The sequence below is a fragment of the Dipodomys spectabilis genome, unplaced genomic scaffold, assembly GCF_019054845.1.
Source record: "Dipodomys spectabilis isolate Male_0828 unplaced genomic scaffold, ASM1905484v1 ptg000210l, whole genome shotgun sequence".
Lineage (NCBI taxonomy): Eukaryota > Metazoa > Chordata > Mammalia > Rodentia > Heteromyidae > Dipodomys > Dipodomys spectabilis.
In genome coordinates, this window is record NW_024870887.1 from 1,461,787 (window position 1) to 1,486,760 (window position 24,974).

Genomic DNA, 24,974 nt, shown 5'->3' on the forward strand with positions numbered 1-24,974 from the left:
TAACTGTAACCACTTTTGTCTGAATTGTCTCATTCCTGATCATTTGACTAGGGAGAGAAATGGTTAGTTTTGCTTGCTTGCTTGATTCTTTTAGGGAGTAGATAGGGAATCTGATATTTTTAGGCTGCCAACTTTAGCTCCAAGTCTAGGATGTATAAAGTAGAAAAGAATACTCACAGAACTTAGCTATCACATTAATGTTCCTTGGATCCTGAGCTCTCTACCTGCTCTGTTTTCTCTCCACCTTCAGTCTTAAGTATACTATGGATAATGTCCAGGGCTCTTTTACTTAGAATCAATCTTTCCTTCTTTCCTTCTCTCTTTCCTTCTCCCTTTCTTTCTTTCTTTCTTTCTTTCTTTCTTTCTTTCTTTCTTTCTTTCTTTCTTTCTTTCTTTCTTTCTTTCTCTTTCTTTCTTTCTTCCTTTCTGTCTTTTTCCCTCCATCCTTCCCTCTTTCTCATGCTTCTTCCTCCCCCTTCCCCTTCCCTCCTCCCTCCATCTCCCTCCCTCTCTTTCTCTTCCTCCCTTTTCCCCCTCTCTCTTACTCCCTCCCTCTCTCTTCTTTCTCCTCCTCCCTCCCTCCTTCCCTCCCTCCCTCCCTCCTTCCCTCCCTCCCTCCCTCCTTTCCCTCCTTCCCTCCATTTTTTTTCTTGTGCTAGAGGTAAAATCTAAGGCTTTTCTCAGGTGAGGAAAGTACTCTACCACTGAGCTACACTGCTAGTCCAAGTATTTTACTTTTCAGTTGCTTTGTTTTGCTGTAATTATCATTAAAATCCCCTGTAGCTCTTTACACAAGCACCCATATACTTACTATGCTTGCATGTGCTTGATTGGATAGAATTTTGTCACTGTAGCTCTTTTTGAAAACTTAAAAATAATACAATTTTATTAAGGTATACAGAGGGGTTACCATTTTATAGGTCAGGTAATGAGTACATTTCTTTTTTTGAACAATCATGCCTTCCTTTGCTTTTTTTTGTTTTAAATAAAAATCTGGTGCATTGTGAGAAATAAAGTTTCATAATTAATCTTTTCTACTTCAGTGGTATTGAAGTTTGACTCAGGACTTGATACTTGTTAGGAAGGGACTTTACCTCTTGAGCCAGGCCTCTAGCCCATTTTTGTTTGTTTTTGAGAGTCTTATTTAAAACACACACAAGGGCTGTGAATGTGGCTTAGTGGTAGAGTGCTTTTTTAGCATGCACAAAGCCCTGGGTTCATTTCCTTAGCACCACATAAACAGAAAAAGCAGAAAGTGGCATTGTAGCTCAAGTAGTAGTGCTAACCTTGAGCAAAAAGAAGTTTAGGAATGGTGCTCAGGCCCTGAGTTCAAGCCACAGGACTGGCCACACACACACACACACACACACACACACACACACACACACACACACACACACACACACACACACACACACACACACACACACACACACACACACACACACACACACACACACACACACACACTGTCAGGTGGTAGCTCATGCCTGTTGTTAGGATCCATCATGACCATCCCAGGGGACTACACAGAGGTAGGCACAGGAGAAAGATTATTATAAGGTTTATTAGAGGGGCCATATATCCCCCTGGAGAGGGAGCAATATTGCATCTGCCCTCATACTGGTGGGTAACTCTGGGGTAAGTGGCATGCACAGGTAGGTCTGGGGCAGGGGGAGGGAGTGGCCAGCTAGTGGTGGAAACTGTAGGTTAGGGAGGAGCTCAGGTCTAGGTGGAGCTGAGGACCAGAGGTGGAGATAATGCTAACACCTGTAATCCTCAGGAGGCTGAGATCTGAGGATCACAGTTCAAAGCTAGCCCAACAGGAACTTCTGTGAGACTCTTATCTCCAATTAACACCAGAAAACTGGAAGTGGCCCTGTGGTTCAAAGTGGTAGTGTGCTAGCTGTGAGCAGAAAGAGCTCAGAGACAGTGCCCAAGACCTGAGTTCAAACCCCAAGACTGTCCAAAAACTCAAAACTACATAAAATCTCTAGTTTTTGTTTGTGTCTAGAGAAAGTGTACCAATGTAGTTTTAAAAATTAGTTACATCGTGGTTTTAGAGCTATACCAAAGATGAAACTAGTTACTGCCTCTCCTCTCCTCTCCTCACCCCTCCCCTTCTTTCCCCTCCCTTCCCCTGCCCTCCCCTCCCCTCCCCTTCGTGCCAGTCCTAGAGCTTGAACTCAAGGTTTGGGTACTGTCCCTGAACTTCTTTACTCAAGGCCAGTGCTCTCCATTTGAGCCATAGCACTGCTTCCTGCTTTTTGGAAGTTAATTGGAGATAAGAGTGTCGTGAACTTTTCTGTCTGGATTGTCTTCGAACCTTGATCCTCAGATCTCAGCCCCCTTTGTAGTTAGGATTAAAGGTGTGAGCCATTGGTGCCCAGTGTTACTACACAGTTTAATGAATTTAAAAGAGTGCTATAAAGCCAGATGCTCGTGGCTGGCTCACGCCTGTAATCCTAGCTACTCAGGAGGCTGAGATCTGAGGATCATGGTTCAAAACCAACCTGAGCAGGAAAGTCCGTGAGACTCTTTTTTTTGGGGTCCAGTTATGGGGCCTGAACTCTGGACCTGGATGCTGTCCCTCAGCTCTTCAGCTCAAGGCTAGCACTCTACCACTTGAGCCACAGCACCACTTCTGGCTTTTTTTTTCCTGCTTATGTGGTGCTGAGGAATTGAACCCAGGGCCTCAGGCATGCAAGGCAGCGCTCTACCACTGAGCCACCTTCCCATCCCCTGGTGAGACTCTTGTCTCCAACAAACCACTAGAAAAGCAGAAGTGGCCCTGTGGCTCAAGCGGTAGAGCACTCACCTTGAGCTGAAGAGCACAGGGACAGCGACCAAGCCCAGAGTTCAAGCCCCACAACCGACCAAAAAAAAAAAAAGGAGAGAGTGATATAAATACATTAAACAATATAACCTCCCTCCTTTTTCTAAATTAGATTGAGTTAATTTTATGCAACTGATCCAGGTAGATACTGTTTTCTTACTGATACTGTTTTCTTACTTTCAGGTTCCTGTTACAACTATATTAGATAAGGAATTAATCTCCTAAGAAATCACTATATATTACTCCGAGGAGTTTAGAAGTAAACAGGGTAAGTTCAAGATCACCTTCAGGATTAACCTGGATTTTCATAGTGAAGTCCTAACTTGGGCTTGTACTGTGCCAGATAATAGGTGACTTTATCATTGCTCTGGTGTTAAGGTGGTTTTCAGTTTTCTTTTGGATAAAGGGGCTTTTTGAAGTATATTTCATATATGTTTATTCACACAGGTCCAATCATAAACTTGCAAGGTCTGCATTTCCAGAGTCCACAGACTGTGTGAATCAATCCATGCTTTGTTGCACTATCATTAGAATAACATTGACAAGTTCATATTTTACAATGGAGAGACTGCTGCTAAAAATGGTATTCAACTTGTCTAGTAGCACAGCTGTCAAATGTGAAGTGGAATCAAACTTTTCTTAAATTGTAATAATTCCCTCCCAGAGCTACTCCATGTCAGATTGCTGCCTGATGAGTGCTGTCAGCTTTTTTCCCCCCAGCCAGTGAGCAGGCATGTCTTACTACATTATCACCTTGATGTCTCACCCTGCATTTAGTAAACTCTTAGGTACATGTTGCTACTTTATTTTAATTTTTTGTTATATTTAGAGTTCTACTTAACCTATTGGGTATCTTACCAATTTTTATATAATTTTATGAATTTTTAATGGTATTCACTGCTTCCTATAAATGAATTTTCCCTTTCAGTTTTTCTGTTCATTTTATATGAGTTCTTGTGTGTAGAAGCTTTTAAATGTTTTAAGTATTCAAAGCTGTAATTTTGCTCTAATTTTTCCTTCATGTTTAGTGTAAAAATATTCAAACATATGACATCTTCTAGTTAAGGGAGACAGAACATATATTCACAGATATATTGGGGGTTTTTCTTTTTTCTTTTTCTTTTAAAAAGAATCTAAAAGATATGAAAGGGATGCTATTTGAGTTATAACCATTTGGTATTTTCTATCACATGTTTTTTGGCTGTTGGTATTATTTTATTTGTCTGTTTAATAACTACAGGAGCTGTCCATATTCTTTCATAATTTTATGTCATGTTTTATAGAAATATGACTTTTTAAAATCCAAAATGAATAATTCAGGTAGCATTTCTTTTTCTTTTTTTTTTTTTTTGTTGGTCATGGGGCTTGAACTCTGGGCACTGTCCCTCAGCTCTTCAGTTCAAGGCTAGCGCTCTACCACTTGAACCACAGAGCCACTTCCAGCTTTTAACTTATGTGGTGCTGAGGAATCGAACCCAGGGCCTCATGCATTCAAGGCAAGCACTCTATCATCTGCCCTAAAATCAGTATTAAAGGTAGACTTCTGAAGAAAGCTGGCAAACAAAAACAGTGGGTTAAAAAAAAAGTAAAGGGCTGTGAAGGTGGCTCAGTGGTAGAGTGCTTGCTTTGCATGCATGAGGCCCTGAGTTCGATTCCTTAGCACCACATAAGCAGAAAAAGCTGGAAGTGGCTCTGTGGCTCAAGTGGTAGAGGGCTAGCCTTCAGCTGAAGAGCTGAGGGATAGTGCCCAGGCCCAGAGTTCAGGCCCCAGGACTGGCAAAAAAACAAAACAAAACATAAAGCTGATTTTAAAGTCAACCAGTACATATTAGATTTCCCTTTACCATATTAGACTTTCCATGTGTTTGTCTATACTGATGTTACTTTGATCTAGTTATCTATTGATGCATAATTAGGCTCTTTTACTGGTGTAGTATGAAAGCCTTAGTCTTTTGGATGTTTGTTTTGCATATTTTTTGCTATTCTTACAAATTATCCTTAGAATATATTGCATTAAGAAATTAAAGGATTAAACATAGTACAGACTTAAACAGATGCATTGAATTAAAGACTTGTTAAGGGAAGAGTTGATAACTCTGTATATCTAGGTGTGCACACATGCAACCTAGAAGTAGGAAAAACCCAGCCCTCTGATCTGATGTACCTCCCTATTTGCTGCTTCTTTGCCACCTAGTTATCTTCAACTCTTTCCCTTTTGTTTTTTAAATCATACTTCAGATTGAAGTCACCCTATCCCTTGGATAACACCTCTAGCATTTTTGTTTTGAGATAATCTTTCTAACTTTACACTCAAACCCCTCCTACCTCTTCCTCTGAAGTAACTGACATTACCTGCTTGCATCATCATGCCTGGCTTCAGGTCTTTTTTTTTTTTTTTTGGTCAGTCATGGGGCTTGAACTCTGGGCTTGGGTGCTGTCTGTGCAACCTTCAGCTCAAGGCCAGCACTCTACCATTTGAGCCACAGTGCCACTTCTGCTTTTCTGGTGGTTTATTGGTGATAAGAGTCTCACGGGTACTGTCCTGCCCGGGCTAGCTTTGAACTGCGGTCCTTAGATCTCAGCCTTCCGAGTAGCTAGGATTACAGGCATGAGCCACTGGTGCCTTTTCAGGTCTTTTATTTCTTTTATTTTGTAACTTTTGAGGCCTCCTAATGATACACAAAAGAGAGTTCTGAAATTTGAGTTTGGGACCACACACATTTGCTAGGCAGGCACATATGAGCCACACCTCCAGCTCTTTTTTGCTTTAGTTATTTTCTTCGTGATGGGGTTTTACTACTTTGCTGGTGACCAGCCTACGACTGTGATTCATCTGACTGTGCCTCCAAAAAGCCATGTCACCATGCCTACCTACCTTACTGGTTGAGGTGATGTCCTGCTAACGTTTTTGCCTGGGATAGCCACAAACCGTGGTCTTCCTGATCTCGACTTTCCAGGGTGGACAAGGCATGACTTTTGTCTGTTTGCTTTATTGTGATATATCCCTTATCTTATACAGGACCAGATGCATAATAGATCCTCAAATATAAAATGCATAAATTAGTTAAAGATCCACAAGGTTGTTAATAACTGTGAAAAGAGGAACATCTGAATTGAACTCAAGGTTTCATCCTTGCCAGGTTACTATCACCAGCCCCCTCCCCCCCCCTTTTTTTTTTGTGTGAACTCTAGGCCTGGGTTCTGTCCCTGAGCATCTTTTGTTCAAGCCTAGCCTCTACCACTTGAGCCACAGTTCCACTTCCAGCTTTTTGGAGTTTTTTTGTTTTATTAGAGATAAGAATCTTACTGACTTTTCTGCCTGGGGTTAGCTTCAAACCATGATCCCACAGATCTCAGCTTCCTGAGTAGTATTACAGATGTGAACCACCAGTACCCAGCACTATTTTGTTTGTTTGTTTGTTTTTGTCGGTCATGGGACTTGAATTCTGGGCCTGGGCGCTATCCCTGCGTTCTTCAGCTCAAGGCGAGCACTCTACCTCTTGAGCCACAGCACCACTTCTGGTTTTCTAGTGGTTTTTATTGGAGATCAGAGTCTCATGGACTTTTCTGCCCTGGCTGGCTTTGAACCGTGATCCTCAATCTCAGCCTCCTGAGTAGCTAGGATTATAGGCATGAACCACTGGCACCTGGCCCAGCACTATTTTTTAATAGACTCTTGTGTTTGTAGTCTAGCTAGCCTGGAGAGTGATCCTCCTATGTACATTCTCCATGTAGTTGAGATCACAGGTATGTACAAGCTTTTATTAATTCACTTTCAGACCTTTTACTTGGGTTGGCCACAAATCATGATCCTCTTGAGTAGCTAGGATTACAGTTATGAGCTACCACATCTGACCTGATAAAAACCTTTTGAAAAATAAATTGTTGAGAAGAATAATTTGGGCAGCTTTCTGTTATGCCCCAGAGATACTGTCTTAGGCTCAAATTCATGTGTTAATTACCATGCAACCCCCAGCTCTTAATTTTTTTTCTCCCAAGTAAGGGTCTGTGTTGGAAAACAAATTCAACACTGTCCTGATAAAATATTGTCTCTTTGGGCTGGACAGGTGGCTCAGTGGTAGAGTGCTTGCCTCATATGAATGAGGCCCTGGGTTCGATTCCTCAGCATCACATAAGCAGAAAAAGCCAGAAGTGGTGCTGTGGCTCAAGTGGTAGAACACCAGCCTTGAGCTGAAGACCTGAAGGACAGCACCTAGGCCCAGAGTACAAGCCTCATGACTGACAAAAAAGAAAAAGAAAAAGAAAAAAATACTGTATATTTTAAATGGCTGTATTTGCAATTGAGAATCATTCCTGGATGAGGCAAAGTAATCCATTGAGGTACTAGACCTACACACTGAGATATCAAGAACTATAGAAAAATTAGTCTTGAAGCCCTTGTCCAATCACGTCTTGTTACTATTAGCTTAATTGGATAAAATTCAAGAAGTCTGTTTTTCTCTTCAAATTGATATTCTCTCCTACTTTTTTTTGGTACTGTTTTAATGTAGTAACTATGGTTACTAGTAGAGGCTCCTTGGGAGCTTCAAAAACATCAGTCAGTTTCACAGCTGGAAGTAGAATGATCTAGATAAAAGCATCAGGATAAAGCTTAGTGAGGTATTTTCTCCTGTTATAACTGAGGTCTTTCTTTAGAGAGCACTTTGCATAAAGTGAGATGTCCTTTGTTCCCTCTAAAGTAGATAACATTTTAATTTAAATTAACAGCCTCTCTTTGCCTGGCTCCTTTTAAAAGTCTGGAACTGGGAAGTAATATTACCTGTCCTCCATCAGCATCTACCCTGTTTCAAGCCTCTTGTTTACTCTGTTTCTAACCAGCTTTTTTTTTTTCTGATTTTTTTTTCCAAATTTTTTATTGTGATTAAATGGTTACATAATTTCCCAAATATCACAGTATTGTGGGATAGTGATGCTCAGTTAAAGTCACAAACACATTCTAACTTTCCTGGAGCAAATTGTCTATCACGGTCTATAACATTTATGAGTTCTATGAGCTTTGTGATAGTTATTTCTTCCACATTGGGTGGTATGTACATTTCTTTTGTTGTGCATAGCATCAGCTGTTCCCTCTTTCCCACTTGTTCCCTCCCGCTGAGCCCTCCCTCCCATCCATGCCATTAAGTTGCTTAGTTCATTTTGGTCAATGTCCAGTGCAGCTAATGGGTCCCACTGTTAAATGTTTTTCCCTGATTCCCTCTAGTTCTGTGTCATCTTCCTGGTTCCCCTTCGGTGTACACATATATACCATACATGTGATCAGCAGCATGGGGTAATTTAGTAGTGATTCAACCAGATGAGTGGAAGTCCTTTGTTTCTTAAGTCCTGTTAATTTTGTCATATCACCTAACATTTTGGATTTAACATCCACTTATCAGGAAGACCATGTACCGTTTGTCTCTTTGCTCTTGGCTTACCTCGCTCAACATGATTTCTTCTAGCTCCATCCATTTCCCTGCAAATGCCGTTATTTTGTCATTTCTAATGGCTGCATAATATTCCATTGTGTATAGATACCACAATTTTTGGATCCATTCATCTGTGGTGGGACATCTCGGTTGTTTCCATATCCTGGCTATTGTGAGCAGTGCTGCAATAAACATGGAAGTGCATGTGTACTTATATACTGGTTTCTGTTGTTCAGGATAGATGCCTAGAAGTGGTATGACTGGGTCATAAGGGAGGTCAATATTTAGCTTTCTGAGGACCCTCCAGACTGCTTTCCAAAGTGGTTGTATAAGTGTACATTCTCACCAGCAGTGTAATAGGGTTCCTCTTTTTCCACATCCCCTCCAACATTTGTTGTTGGCTGACTTGAGGATGTGGGCCATTCTGAGTGGTATTTCAGGGTTGTCTTTATTTGCATTTCCTTCACAACCCAGGATGGTGAACATTTCCTCATGTGTTTCTTTGCCATTTTTATCTCTTCATCTGAGAAGTCTCTCTTTAGTTCCCTTGCCCATTTAGTAATTGGTTTATTAGGTTTGGGAGGGATTAGTTTCTTGAGTTCCCTGTATATACTGGATATTAACCCCTTGTCTGATATACTGCTGGTAAATATTTTTTCCAATTAGTTGGTTGGTTTTCTAGCTTGGTTGCGATAGCTTTAGCTGTGCAGAAGCTTTTTATTTTAAAGTAGTTCCATTTGTCGAGTCTCTCCAATTTGTGGTGACCCTGGGACTCTGTTCAGGAAGTTCCTTCCTGTGTCTATAAGTTCAAGTGTCTCTCCTACTCTGTCCTGCATTAGTTTCAGAGATTCAGGTTTGATGTTAAGGTCTTTAATCCATTTTGAGTTGATGTTGAGTCTTCTGCATGTGGCCATCCAGTTTTCCCAGCACCAGTGGTTCAAGAGGTTGTGTTTCTTCCACTGTATGTCTTTGGCTCCTTTGTCAAATATCAGCTGACTGTAGGCATGCGGTTTTATTTCTGGATCTTCTATTCTATTCCATTGGTCTTTGGGTCTGTTTTTGTGCCAGTACCATGCTGTCTTTGTTATTATGGCTCTATAGTAGAGTTTGAAGTTCAGCATGGATATCCCTCCCATGTTGTCTTTATTTCCTAGAATTGTTTTGGCTATTCTAAGTCTTTTGTTGTTCCATATGAATTTTTGGACTGTTTTCTGTATTTCAGAGATGTACGTCATTGGGTTTTTAATAGGAATTGCATTGAATTTGTATATTAATTTTGGCAGTATTGCCATTTTCACTATATTAAGTCTGCCTATCCAAGAGCATGGGAGGTCTTTCCATTTCCTAGTGTCTTCTGTAATTTCTTTCTTTAACTTTTTATAGTTTTCATTAAATAGTTCTTTTACATCTTTGGTTAGGTTAATCCCTAAATGTTTTATTTTGGGGGAGGTTATTGTGAATGGGGTTGCTTCCTTTATTTCCCTCTCTTCTTGTACATTGTCAGTGTACAGGAAGGCGACTGATTTTTGTGGGTTGATTTTGTATCCTGCTACTTTGCCGAAGTGATTTATGATTTCTAAGGGTTTGGGGATGGAGTTTTTGGGATTGTGAAGGTATAGTATCCTGTCATCTGCAAAAAGGGATCGTTTAACTTCTTCTTTCCCTATGCAGATCCCTTTAATGTCTTTTTCTTGCCTTATTGCCCTGGCTAAGGGTTCCAGCACTATATTGAAGAGGAATGGAGACAGTGGGCATCCTTGCCTTGTTCCTAATTTTAGGAGAATTGGTTGTAGCTTTTCCCCAGTAAGTATACTATTTGCTATTGGTCTGTCGTAAATGGCTTTTATTGTTTTAAGAAATGTTCCTTCTATTCCTATTTTCTCCAGAGCTTTTAGCATGAATGAATGTTGAATTTTATCAAATTTTCTGCATCTGTGGAGATAATCTGTGGAGATAATCATGTGATTCTTGACCTTGGCTCTGTTGATGTGTTGGATTAAATTTATTGACTTACGTATGTTAAACCATCGGTGCATGTCTGGGATGAAGCCTACCTGGTCGTAGTGTATGATTTTTTTTATGTGTTTCTGGATTCTGTTAGCTAGAATTTTGTTAAGGATCTTTGCATCTGTGTTCATCAAGGAAATTGGCCTGTAATTCTCTTTTTTGGTTGGGTCTTTGCCTGGTTTGGGGATGAGTGTGATATTGGCATTGTAGAATGAGTTTGGGATAGCTCCCTCCTTCTCTGTTTCTCTGAAGAGCTTGAGGAGTATGGGTATTAGTTCTTCTTTAAAGGTCTTATAGAATTCTGCTGTGAATCCATCTGGTCCTGGGCTTTTCTTTGTTGGAAGACTTCTGATTGCTTCCTGTATCTAGTTGTAGGATATTGGCTTACTTAATTGATTTACTTCTTTGCTCAGTTTGGGCAACTTGTATTTCTCTAAAAATGCATCCATTTCTGCCAGGTTTTCTTTCTTTAGAGAGAATAACTTTTGAAAGTAGTCCGTTAAAATTGTTTGGATATCTTGGGTACCTGTTGTGATTTTTCCTGTGGCATCCCTAATCTGTTAATATGGGTTTCCTCTCTTCTTTTTTTAATTAATATTGCCAGTGGTTCATCAATTTTGTTTATTTTTTTCAAAGAACCGGCTTTTTGTTTGGTTAATTTTGGCTATGATTCTCCGATTCTCTATTTCATTAATCTCCGCTCTTAGTTTGTCTAGTAACTTTAGTGTTAAGCTTTTAAAAAGAGGTAGCCGAGTAAGAACAGCACCACGCACGTGGTGTTCAGGTAAGGGGTAGGTTTATTCATCATCTGGCTGGCATCAGGCCACGTTGGCCCTCCATGCGGCTGGGAAAGACCTGGGAAAGAGGTGGAAAAGAGCTGAGAAAGAGCTAGAAAAGACAAGGGAGAGCTGGGAAAGAGAACAAAAAGCTAGAAAAAAGTGCATCTGGGCCTGGGCTAGGTCTTATCTAGGGTATGGGCGGAGCAAGGTGTGGCCACATCAAATTCAGATGTGACCTCAGCGGATGCAGATGTGACCTCTTCCAGATGTGCCAGGTACTGAGTGGAGACTTTGCTGCTAGGAGGATGGAGTCTTCTTGCCATCCAGGAGCAGACCTTACATTTAGGTTCCATTTTTTCATGTTTTTCTAGCTGTTTTAATTACAAGACTGTGTTTGCTGTGTCCCACAAGTTTCTTTGCGATGTGTTTTCATTTTCATTGAGTTGTAGGAATTTTTTAATTTCTTCTTTAATCTCTTCCATTACCCAGGCATTGCTTAGAAGTGTGCCGTTCAATTTCCATGTATTTGAGTAATTTCTGCGGTATGCTTTGTTACTGAGAAATAGCTTGATTCCACTGTGGTCAAATAGGATACAGGAGATTATGTCAGTCCCCTTGTATTTGCTTAAATTCCTTGCATGAACTATGATATGGTCTATTTCTAACCAGCTTTTTATGGGTGAATGATAGTTGTTCTGACATCTGCTATCCAGAATGGATGATATTGTGATGTGTGTGAATTTATATGGCAAAAAAAGAATGAAGTAGCACTAAAAGCTTGAGACAAGGGTACCAGGAGTATATTCACCAACATCAAGAATCAAGCTCTTGTCAGAGGACCAGAATAAGTGATTTTAGAAGCAGGGCTTAGCATCAAGCATTGGCTTGATAGATGGCACTGCTGACAAGAGAAAGGAGATCAATATTTTATTAAGCAACTAGTGTGTATGAAAAGCTTGTATAGGTTCTTTCTGCTGTATCATGCTCTCTCACACTATTATTTCTCACTATTCTGAGAAATTGATGATGACTCATCATTTTTCTTAACAGTTTTTTTGTTCAGAAACGATTTTTCCTTAGCATTTAGCTAATTTATAATCCTTTTCCTCCTCTTTTTGTGCTGACACCAATTCTTAAACTTAGGTCCTCCAGCTCTTCCTTGGCTTTTTACCTCATGGCTGGCGCTCTACTAGTTGAGCCATACTTCCAGTGCAGGTTTATGCTGAAGGAGATGAGTCAGACTTTAGTGTTTGAGCTGGATTCCCAGCTGGCTTCAACATTGCTCCTTAGATCTCAGCCTCGTGAATAGCCAGTAGTACAGATATGAGCTACCAGTGCCTGGTTTTGTTTGGTTTGGTATGTGATCTAGACCAGGTGTCAGCAAACTGTGAGCCAAAATATGGGCCAAGTCTGGCCTTCAGTCTGTTTCTTAGAAATAAAGTTGTTGTTGTTGTTTTTAACTTAAAGCTACAGTTCCCATTAGTTTGTATATAGTTTACAGCTGTTTTCACTGTCAGACAGTTGAGCAGTTGTGACAGAGGCTCTATAATATGTAAATCCTAAAATAATTTACCATCTAGCTTTTTGCAGACTGGATCGGGGAATGGTGAGACGGGGAGAAAAGATTGCTTATGCTTACTGTATTTGTTGCTTTGGGTTGCTGTGAAAAATACATGAGAGGGACAAGAGAAAAGTTATATTTTTATATACCATATTTTATTATATCATATCATAAGATTATATTATCAGAGGGTTCAGGCCATGAGTTTTTTGGCCCATGCATTTGTGCAGAATATCATGACATTAGGGATGTCTGGTAGAGGAAGTTTTTCACCTTGTGGCAAACAGGAAGTAGAGTAGAAGGCTGGGGCTTGAAAGGATCCATGAAAGGATCTGTCACATCCATGCCAGGGGACCATGCAGAGGCAGGCAGACACAGGAGAAAAATTATTACAAGGTTTATTAGAGGAGCCATATTTCTCCTGGAGAGAGCACATGGCAGCTTCCGCTATAGGTAGCAGCAGGGTCTGGGAGGTAGGAAGAGTGAGGTAGATGGGAGTTCTGGTGGATCTGGTCGGAGAGAGGGAGGGGTCAACTATATGGCAGGAACTCCAGGGCAGGGATTTGCTCATGTCTGGGTGGAGCTGAGGACCAAAGGTGGGCATAATGCTTATAAGGCTAGCACAAGATAATGCCCTTCCAAAAGCTGCCCCAAAGCCAGGGCATTGGTGCCTCACACCTGTAATGCTAGCTACTCCAGAGGCTGATAATCTGAAGATTAGGATTCAAAGCCAGCCCTGGCAGGAAAGTCCTTGAGACTCTTACCTCTAATTCCAACTAACCACCAGAAAATCAGAAGTGGGGCTATGGCTTGAAGTGATAGAGTACTAGCCTTGAGCAAAAAGAGCTCAGGAACAATGCCCAAGCCTCAAGTTAAAGCCCTGTGACCTACAAAAAACAAAAAGCTGCCCCAATGACCTATTCCTCCAACCAGGTTCTACTTTCACTTTTCACTATTTACCAAGTCATCAAGTTTTGAATACATCAGATTATACAGTTCACCATGTCAGAACCCCTTGTCATCTAATGAAACTCTCACAGACACACATAGAAGTGTGGTCCTAATCTCCTAGATGTTTTTCAATCCAATCAAATTGACAATCAAGATTGACCATCATACTTAAGTTATTCTACTCTGGACATTAGAACAGTGGCAGTTTGGTTGGCCACCATTGGCTCACTCCTGTAATCTTAGTTACTTAGCCTACTGTCACAAAAGCAGGTTAGTGGCAAATCATAGTTACTTATTGAATTCCTGCTTTCATGCATATAAGGTATCCACATATAAAGTCTGCCTTGTAAGGCCTTGCCCAGTGTATCTTTATCTATAGGTTGAACTTCTTAGCAAACAAGAGAAACATCTGAAGAGGAAATCTAGATTCTGATTTAATTCACTACTGATAGATATCCTTGCAGTTGTGAAGAAATACACCATTGTTGGACAAACATGAATAAGAAACTAGAATATATGAAGGTGGTGAAGATTACTGTGAATTAAAATCCAGATATTTGCTTCATTCTCTGGTCCTTTTTCACAGTATAATTCATGTGAGGGAAATGTGGAATTATTAAAGTAAACAAAGCAAGTAATTTGTGAGGGAACATTGAAGAATCCAGAGTTCATGTTGTTATGACTGGGTTACATAAGCTTTTTAAAATGTTTTTCTTTTGTAAATAGAACAAATTATCATTTGCATTTTATAAGGTAAATATTTAGTTTATAAATTCACAATTTATAGATGAAAATAATTTTATTTAAGAAAATTAGATACTCTTTAAAAAGATTAAATGTACCAGAAATTATAGCCAATTTACTTTTATATTTATGACAGGGATAGTGCCATCACAATTGGGATAGAGTAGTTATTTTCCTCAAATTCAGTATTAGAAAGGCCTCTCCCTCTATTGCATCAGAAAATGGTCACAGATTTTCTTCTTGCTGCCTCCCTAGGGACCCATTTTAAATGAGAGAAATGTTAAGAGAAGCTTGCGCAAAAGATATATGTAACTCCAAGAGTAGATGCTGGCATCCTGTTGACTTATTCTGCAGATAATTTGGAAAACCTTAACACTAGTATTATTTGTCTGTTTTTAATTATCCACTAAAGAATTGTGTAATTGCTCTTTATTTCCCTCTACAATAACACAAGCTCCTCAGTTTTCTTTTACATTTGAAAAATATTTATTTATTTTTCATAAGGAACAAGTTTACTTTGAGGCTCCAATATACTTAAGTAATCTTAACTAGAAATTAGGGTATCTGACATATGCTGTATATATCTGTATTTCCCTCAGATTGAAAATATCCATGATACCTCTAGTATCCCAGGACAATCTGGATGGTTCCTGAGTTTTGCAGAATGAATTGTTTGAATGTGAACAATGAAGGATTCTGTATTTTATTAGCTTAATAATTTGAGAGCCACTTATATACAAAAAGTGAAGGACTTCTTTATGTAAACTTAAAAAGAAACAAAATAAGAAAAAACATTGTTTTCATTTCCTGGAATTCATTTAGATAAATATTGTATATTTTCAGAGTCACAGAAACATTGCACCTTTGAGTTCCTCCCTTTATGTAAATTTAAGTAACAATACTAAATTTTTTGAAGACATGGTCGTATACATAGTAAGCACATGATAATCCTAGTTATTAGTGTTACTATTACTGTATGATGTAATTTATATATATTGTAATTTATTGTATATATATATATATTGTAATTTATTCTTCACAGCAACCCTGTAGCTTCTGAAGATTATTTTCTGGATTAGCAAATTGAAACATGCAAAATTAAATGAACTATCCAAGTTTACCTAGTTAGTAGCAAAAATAGTATTTGAATCCAGAGCAAGTAATCTTAACAAATCTTTACAGTCCTCCACATAATTCACAAATGATTTTAGGGGTTCCCAAAGGATGTTTAACATTGTAGGATGTAGCAAGAAAAATAAATATTAATCATTCTTTCTCAATCTTAGATATCCTTGGGGAATCAACAAAACCAATTGTATTAGTATTAGGAAATTAGAATAATAAAGGGGAAATGGCTGCAATTTATATATAGATTTAGATATCAATCTTTCTTTACCTGTTACCTGTGACCATGAGAAAGTGACCTATCTTTCCTGAGCTCTGATTCTCTTTATTAGTAATAGAGAGTAATTATTTTTGCTTTATGGAGTTTTGAAGAAATAAAATTAAATAGAGCCTATTAGTAAAAAAGAGGAATTATTTTTGCTTTCTGGAGTTTTGAAGAAATAAAATTAAATAGAGCCTATAAAGTATCATTTGACACACAATAGATACTGTGTATCAGGACTGCATTTCTAGGGAATTTATCTGGGCTTCCATACATCAGTATGGTAAGCCTTCCTACAGTGGTAGCGTTGCTAGAGCAGTGATGGGTGCTGACTAATATGCTGGTAGAGACTAATGCTGACTGTCTTTTAAGAATCTACTCAGGGGCTGGGAGGTTGGCTCAGTAGTAGAGTGCTTGCCTTGCATGCATGAGGCCCTGGGTTCGATTCCTCAGCACCACATAAACAGAAAAAGCCAGAAGTGGTGCTGGGCTCAAGAGGTAATGCACTAACCTTGAGCTGAAGAGCTGAGGGACAGTGCCCAGGCCCAGAGTTTAGGCCCCACAACCGACAAAAAAAAAAAAAAAAAAAGAATCTACTCAGTGCTCAGTACTGCCCTACCCTTTGTTGATAATGCAAAGAATAAGACTTAGGTTTTGCTCTTCTGGAATTTATAGTCCACTTATCTAATTGCTTCACTTGGTGCTGTAGCAGAATAAGCTTAGGATGTATGAGGATACATAGAAGGTTATTCCACCAATCTGTGGTAGATGAGGAATACCTGTAGTTTTCTAGAGGAAAGAAGATGAGAAAATGAAAGAATTAGAGTAGAAAGCCCAGAAGAGGAGACTCGGAGAAATTTGCCATTACTGCTCAGGCATTCTATTCATCCTACATTCATGAAAATACCTGGGGCAGTTCGAGTATGCTTTAGATTAAGCTTTGTAATATTAAAGGTCTACTTTTAAGTTTAGGCTTTGCTAAAGCAGACAAAGTTTCTAAAGTAAGAAAAAAAAATAGCATGATTTACAGAAAGACTGAATTTTTCTGTCAAATAGCATTTGGTACTGTTGTGATATTAAGTTATATTTACCAGGGGAAAAGAATGAGAGAGAAAAAGAATAGTAATAATCTGCAGAAGAAGGAAATGGCTATTTCAACATTGGGTAAATATCACTCATGCTGTTTCTGTTGTTTGTACATTTCCCTTTTAAACATCTGGCTTCACAGGTGGTTAAAATTATTTGTTGAGTATAGTTTCTTATACTTGTATGGATTTTTGTGTGTGAGAATTTGTATTTCTTACTCTTCTAGTGCCCTTTCTTAAAATAACATGTTAAAATTTTTAAAAGAATCAAGGGGCCAGTGGCTCATGCCTATAATCCTAGCTACTTGGAGACTGAGATCTGAGGATCATGGTTTGGAGCCAGCCTGAGCAGGAAAGTTCTTGAGACCCTTATCTCCAATTAACCACCAAAAAGCTGGAAATGGAGCTGTGGCTCAAGTGGTAGAGCACCAGTCTTGAGCAGAAAAGTTCAGAGACAGGCCAGGCCCTGACTGTAAGCCCCAGCCAAAAAAGAAAAAAAAAAGAATGTAAGTCTGGGCAAAAAAAAAAAAAAGAAGATGTTTAAGTAGGTTAATGGATTGTGACAGATAAAATATCCAGATTATAAGAATAATGAGTGAAGTTAATCTGTAAAACTACCCCCCCCCAAACCAAGCAGTAGCTCAGCATGTTCTCCCCAAACCAGACAAATGTAGTTTGTTCTAAGAGGATACTTTTGATCTCTCACAACCATCTCTTATATGCACATGAGACCCACCTATAACTAGGAGTGTGTTTTTGCATCAGTAGTTTCTGAGTAGAACTGGACAAAGTTGAAAAATTGGCTGTGGGTGTTTAGAAGGATTGGAAAGCATTTGTTGGGGGGACTAAAGCTCTTAATCCCTGATGGTTTTACAGAAAATAAAAGGAGAAAGTGAAATCAACTTTTTAATAAACAAACAAATAAGTAGAAAAGATAGGAAAGTCTGAAAAAAATTAAAATTATGAACAGAAATTTGTTTACTATAATAACGAATCTTGACAGCTACCTTGAAAGGAAACAGCCCTAGATACCCCTCCCCCAATGAAAGGAGACTTTATAATGCTGTTCCATGAATTTACATAGTACACCTGGTTACATCTTTTGATTTTTATGGCATGAAAATGGGGATGGTGGTAGGAACATTAAACATAAAAGCAGCCGGGCAACAGTGGCTCACACCTGTAATCCTAGCTACTCAGGAGGCTGAGATCTGAGGATCATGGTTCAAAGCCAGACCGGGCAGAAAAGTCCGTGAGACTCTTACCTTCAATAAACCACTAGAAACATGGAAGTGGCTCTGTGGCTCAAGTGGTAGAGTGCTTACCTTGAGCTGAAGAGCACAGGAACAGCGGCCAGGCCCAGAGTTCAAGCCCCATGACCAAAAATAACAACAAGAAAACCATAAAAGCATATTGTTTAAAAAAAAAAAACATAAAAGCATATTGTTTCAAGAATTGTAGTGTTGGCTTCCTGGTACTTTTGGAGGCACATATTCATGCTTATTGGGGTTTATTTTAGCAAGGCCTCATGACTTATCTAAAAATTTGTTGTGATTGTTTTCAGCAGATCCAAAATAATTTTTGGAACTGGATATTATTATTTCTATACTCTGAACTTCTGGTTTTCTTTTTACCTTTATCTATTTTCTGTCTTTCTAAATTTATTCTTAACTGCCTCTCCCCTTTAAGTTTCAATAGTACAGACAATTCATTCTCGCCGGGCTCACGCCTGTAATCCTAGCTACTCAGGAGGCTGAGATCTGAGGATCGAGGTTCAAATGAAGCCAGCTTGGGCAGGAAAGACCGTGAGACTCCTATCTCCAATAAACCACCAGAAAACCGGAAGTGGCGCTGTAGCTCAAGTGGTAGAGTGCTTTCCTTGAGGTGAAGAGCTGAGGGACAGCACTCAGACCCAGAGTTCAAGCCCCACGACCGACAAAAAAAAAAAAAAAAGAAAGAAAATTCATTCTCTCCTCCTTCAGTTTCCCTTGGTCATTGTTTATACTACATTACCATCACTACATTAGTGTTTCCAAAAACCTTTTGTTCCACTTCTTTAAAAATGAATTGAATGTATGTACTTGGATGTCCTGTTGCTGACTCATAGTTAATGTGTAAATAACTGAGTTCATTTGTCTATCCCTCCAACATCTGTTATTTCCCATAAGCCTTTGACTTAACTAAATGGCATTAATGAGTTTCCCACACCAGAATCCTTGTTGTTTATAGGAATATAAGCAATTTTAGCCTCATCACAATATTACTTTTCATTGAAAAAAAACTGGAGGGCTGGGAATGTGGCTTAGTGATAAGTGCTTGCCTAGCATGCATTAAGCCCTGGGTTCGATTCCTCAGTACCACAAACACAGAAAAAAACCGGAAGTGTTGCTGTGCCTCAAGTGATACAGCACTGACCTTGAGCTGAAGAGCTCAGGGACAGTGCCTAGAATTCAAGCCCCATGACCGACAAAAAACAAAAACAAAAACAAAAAAAACAACCAGTCGATAATCCAACATATTAATAGATTGCTCATAAACCTGTACTACATAAAGAGAGTATATAACAGAAAATAAGAATTATATAAAAAGCCCAATGCTGGTGATACGTAATCTTAGCTACTCAAAAGGCAGAGATCTGGAGGATCATGATTTGAAGCCAGCCTGGGAAGAAAAGTCTTTGAGACTCCATCTCCAAAAATAACCAGCAAAAAGAAGGGCTGGAAAATGTGGCTCAAGTGATATAGTAGCAGTAGAGTGAGCAAAGAAGCTGAGCAGCCAGCAAGCCAAGTATGAGGCCCTGAGTTCAAACTCCACATTTGCAAAAGCAGCAACAACAAAAATCTATGTAGAATAATATTTAGTAATATGGTAAATTCTATATGTTAGTTTAAAATATAGGGTTTTTAGCTGGGCATTGGTGGTTCATGCCTATAATCCTAGCTATTCAGGAAGGCAAGGATCATAGTTCAAAGCCAGTCTAGGCAGGAAAGTTTATGAGACTCTTATCTCTAGTTAACCACCAAAAAGCCCAAAGTAGAAGTTAGCTCTAGTGGTGAAGTGCTAGACTTGAATAAAAAAGATCAGGGACACCACCTAGGCCCTGGTTTCAAGTTTCATGATTAGTACCAAAACAAAAGAAAAAGAAAAAATAGGTTTTTGTTTGTCTGCATGCAGGTGTGTGTCTGTGTCTGTCTGTCTTTGTGTGCTGATACTGGGGTATGAACTCTGGGCCATAAGCTCCTGTTTAACTTTTTCAGTCTGGTGGTCTACATGTGAGCCATATCTTCAACTTTTTTTTTTTTTTTTTTTTTAATTTCCTAGTTAACTGAAAGTAAGAATCTTGAGAATTTTTTTTGCCTGGTCTGGCTTGATAATGCAATCCTGAGATCTTAGCCTCCTGAGTGCCTAGAATTACAGGCGTGAGCCACCAGTGCCCAGCTAACATGTTTTTAATATACTTTTAAAACAAAAGTATATATAGATCTATATTTATAGAATAATACATTTGCAGATACTTGTTTTAATTAAGTATAGGTGATTTAGTTAACTTCATTGTTTCCATGTACATTTATATTCTGAAGTTGTTGAGTAAACATAAATTGCTTTCTTACTTTACAGATACAGATAAGCAATCTGGCCTCTTTGTTGCTCACAGCTCTTGTTGAATTAGTCCAATGTCTCAAAGTATTGCTGCTTCGTCTCAGTGCTCATTATATCTGGGTAATGCTGTCACAGCAACTCTCTTGCCTCCACTGCTCAGCTGCCAAAGTTGTCGTCTTATAAATCCTAGCTGGTGGTACTTACTCTTCCTTGTAGCCTTCCTGGTGTATATTAAATCACCAAACCTAGTAACAGGAAATTTTGAATTTTTTTTGAGTTAAGACCTTTAGCCAACTAGAATTGAGCCAGTTCAAGATTTTATATATCCTCCTAACCTAGTAAGACACTTCCCTCCCACGCCCCCCTTCAGTACTAGAAATTTCAACCAAGTGCTCTACCACTGGGCTACATGCTCTGTTCTCAAGTCACTTGTTTTGTTTTTGGTTTTTTGCCAGTTCTGGTGCTGGAACTCGGGACCTGGGTGCTGTCCCTGAGCTTCTTTTGCTCAAGGCTAGTGCACTTCCACTTGAGCCACAGCTCTACTTGTGGCTTTTAAAAATTAGTTTATTAGAAATAAAGCCAGACTGGGGTAACTTCAAATGGTATTCCTCAGATCTCAGCCTCCTGAGTAGCTAGGATTATAGATGTGAGCTACCATGTCTTGGCTTCAAGTTACGTGTGTGTGTGTGTGTGTGTGTGTGTGTGTGTGTGTGTGTGTGTGTGTATCTGTCTGTCTGTCTGTCTGTCTGTCTGCTGTCTGTATCTGCCTGTCGTAGGCTTGAATTCTGGGCCTGCGCACTGTCCCTCAGCTCTTCAGCTCAAGGCTAGGACTCTACCACTTGAGCCACAAGACTACTTCTGGCCTTTTCTGTTTATGTGGTGCTAAGGAATCTAACCCAGGGCCTCATGCATGCAAGGCAAGCACTCTACTACCAAGCCACCTTCCCAGCCCTCAAGTCGTTTTTTATCAGAACAGAGAGTTGTGCCCGTTTGGTGCCAAGGGCTGGGAATATGGTGAGTCCTTTGCAGATGTTTGTTCATCCCTTCCATTCACCTCTACAGCTTTTGCCCTTGCTGGGTGATGGTATGTGTGTGGAGTGTGGGGAGGGATCCTTCCTCCTCTATTCCATAGACAATTTAATTTTTTTTTAATTTTAGTATTTAGCCAGTAAGAACAAATTGCCAAATAATGAAAATCCATCAGTTTTAATGCCAGTTATTATGTCAGCAGATCCTATTAGGAGTATTTATCGAAGCATGTCATGCTAATAGTCCCAGAGTGTAATTATACTTGCAGATTTTTCTTGCTTTCAGGGAGTTTGTAATATGTTCCAGATGGTTAAATAGGAAAGAGTAGACAATTTGTGCTGTCTTTTCATTTATGATTAAGAATTTGATGTTACTACTTATGTTATCATTATTGCTTTAGTTAAAGTTAAACCTGAGAGGAATTTTAAAGAACATGTGGTTTTTCACACTCTTCTATTCTGATCAGCATTTTAATAGGGTCTTTCCTAGATCTTTCCCCCCTGTTATTGTTTAATTGCTTCAATCTAAGCATCATTCCAATAACCTAGTGATGTTGTAAGTGGTAATTATTGTATGAATGGAAGTCCTTAAGTTATTCTTAGAGAGTTTTCAGTTGTATTTGGTTTGGATTTAAAATAAAATAATAAACTTCTTGAAAAAACTTACATGAAATTACAAAAAAATTTTCCACAGTTTAAAGTTATTTCATCTTTGATCATAAGCAAGTAGATCTTAGAATCAAAAATCAGTAAAATGTATTTTCAATTACCAGTAGTAATAGTAATTGACTTGTCATTGATTCAGTTATACTTTACTGCTCTGACTGACCAGATCTTATTTGAAAGGCAGCTTACCAAATATTGTGCATATGGCCTGTGAGCTCAGGTTTCCTAACTCATTGACTTGTTTTTCTGTAAGAGATAAAATGTTCTGAAATTCACCTTACTCATATATTTGGGTAATATACCTATTTTATAGGGAGGAAGGGGCAGATTGGCTTTGATTCTTAGACTGCCGTTCTCTGTCCTTGAAGTAATCTTCAAGACTTCTTACATTTAACAAAATAAGTAAATAAACATAATTCACAAATTATATTTTTGGTGATAAGTAATGTAGATCATCCCACAAGTTTTGGGAGATGAAAGAAAAAATTTGTATTGCTTCTGATTCAGCAAGTGACCTCGTATAAGTTGCTTTTAAATGCTATGGTCAAGGGGACTTTGCTTCTCCCCCTGGACCCACCTCCTTCCTCAGCGATGGCATTTAACCTCATTCTGGAAATGAAAAATTAGCTCTATTGACAAACACCTCACAGTGACCAGTGAAGGTGAGGGAGCAAGGGTGGGGGCAAAGGGAGAGAGAGAGAAACAGAGAGAGAGGGAAGAGAATATGCCTGTGCTAGCTAACATCTGCTCCTTCTCCTTTTGTTCCATTTTTTGGCCCCAGTCTGTTGGCTCCCATCACCTATTAGAAACAAATAGAACAAGTAGGACAAAGACTTAACCCTAGTTGGCTGTGGCCTATTTATTAACCAAACACTTCCATAGCATTTACCATGTGCCAAATACTGTTTTAAGTCTCTAGAAAATATAGGTGTTTACTTTCCTATCACTTCTTGACTAAATATAACTATCTAATGTTAAGGCCAAAAAGTTAGTAGGGGAGTTGGACTCAGAGTCTGTATTTTTAACCTTAATGCTATCTATATTCCTCATGTTGTAAGAAAGGAATTTGGTGACTTACACTGAGTTCATTTGTTTCACGTCTACGAAGATGCATTTTATTAATATGTCACAATTTATGAATCCATTCAATGATTAATGGACATTTGAGCATTTCTATTTTCCTTATAAACATTTCTAAGCTGACATTCTTTTTCATGTCAGAGACTTTGGGGAAAAAAGTTTTTCTTTATTGTTCATTCACTGGTAGAAGTCATACCACTTAACTAAGGGTGCCATAAATATTTCTCCATGGGATTCCTCTTGGAGCTTGCTTTCCTCCCTCCACTGCACCTTGAAGCACTTTCTTTGGCTACAGAACACCCTTGACTTACCCAAATTTTTTAAAAATACCTACAAAGTTGTATGAAGAAACAGTTTCTGGAGAGACACTGCATGATTTTCATAGAAGCATTTTTGTAAACTGGGGAAATCAGCTTTTAAAAATGATATAATTTTTTTCCAAGTCTTTCCATTTCCTAACAAATGGGGGGCGATGTGAAGTAAGCCAGGCCCAAAGAAACATAGGTCTCATGGTTTCCCTTATTTGCAATAACTAGTATATGTCTGAGACAAGCAGAAAAGGTCAGATAAGTTGATGTTAGGTGAAATGAACCCCAAGATAAGTATTCAAATGTTTCTTCTTTCTTGCTATTGTTTCTAACATATTTATATGATGATTTCTTTGTTGCCTTGTATATCCCTCCCCCATGGTATAACCCCTGCTTTCATTGTATTTGATGTTGGTATAATTTGTGGAGGGGAAGGGAAAAAACAAACCATTTAAATAAGGATACAGGTGGACCCATTGCAGCAATGAGATGTACAAGTTGTTATGTCGAAAAACTAACTTTACAACTTTGGCAGGGTGGGGGGGTAGTTGAGAAGGGATAGGAAGGGGAAACAAAGGAGGAGGCAACAATGCTTGGTAGAAATGTACTCATTGCCTTGCCCATGTAATTGTAACCCTTCTGTATGGTATTTCACAATAAAAAACAAATAATGAAAGATTAACAAGGCAAAAGAACTAAAATATTTTCTTTTTAAAGCATTTTTCCAGGTCTCCTCTGTATAGATTCATTATTAAAGGGATGCAGTTACACATTAATCTGAATAACTTGATTTTAAATTTTATTTAAGCTGGGTGCTGGTGGCTCATGCCTGTAATCCTAGCTACTCAGGAGGCTGAGATCTGAGGATTGTGGTTCAAAGCCAGCTCGGGCAGGAAAGCCATGAAACTCTTATTTTCAATAAACCACCAGAAAACTGGAAGTGGTGCTGGAGCTCAAATGGTAGAGTGCTAGCCTTGAGCTGAAGAGCTGAGTGACAGTACTCAGGCACAGAGTTCAAGCTCCGTGACTGACACCCCCCCCCCCAAATTTTTTTTATCATTTAGAAATTGTACTAATATATAATTAATGTATAAAGGAGGCTTCATTGTGATGTTTACATACATGCATAGACTGTACTTTAATCAAATTCATCTCATCTATATTACTGTGTTTATCACCTGCCCTCTTCCCTCCTCTGTGCCAGTTTGTTTCATTGCACTGTTTTCATGCATGTATATAATATACTTCTATCACATTTACCCTTCCCTTCTCTGTCCTTTCCATTCTATTGATTTCTTTCCCCCAAATAGTCTCTCCAGTTATTTAAGGAATTTTATCTTCCATTTGGAGAGTATAACTCATGTCATCATTAATAGAAAATTTGGTAAGATCATTCTTTCATGAAAATCTTGTAATTTCTTCCAAGAAAAATCGTATTTCTTAACTTTTTTTCTAGAAGCTCAAGTTCCCATTATTTCTTAACTTTTGAATAACTTTGAACTAAAAAATTTATGCT

General features: G+C 38.8%; 1 protein-coding gene across 5 annotated transcripts in view; it reads left to right on the top strand.

Moving 5' to 3' along the window:
- Positions 1-24,974, top strand: part of Ncoa1 (nuclear receptor coactivator 1) — a 206,445-nt gene that overhangs the window by 84,482 nt on the left and 96,989 nt on the right. For all 5 annotated transcript variants that reach the window (XM_042696731.1, XM_042696727.1, XM_042696729.1 and 2 more), the window contains one exon: positions 3,020-3,104. The gene's annotated coding sequence lies outside the window, so the exon portion shown is untranslated. The remainder of the gene's footprint in view (positions 1-3,019; positions 3,105-24,974) is intronic.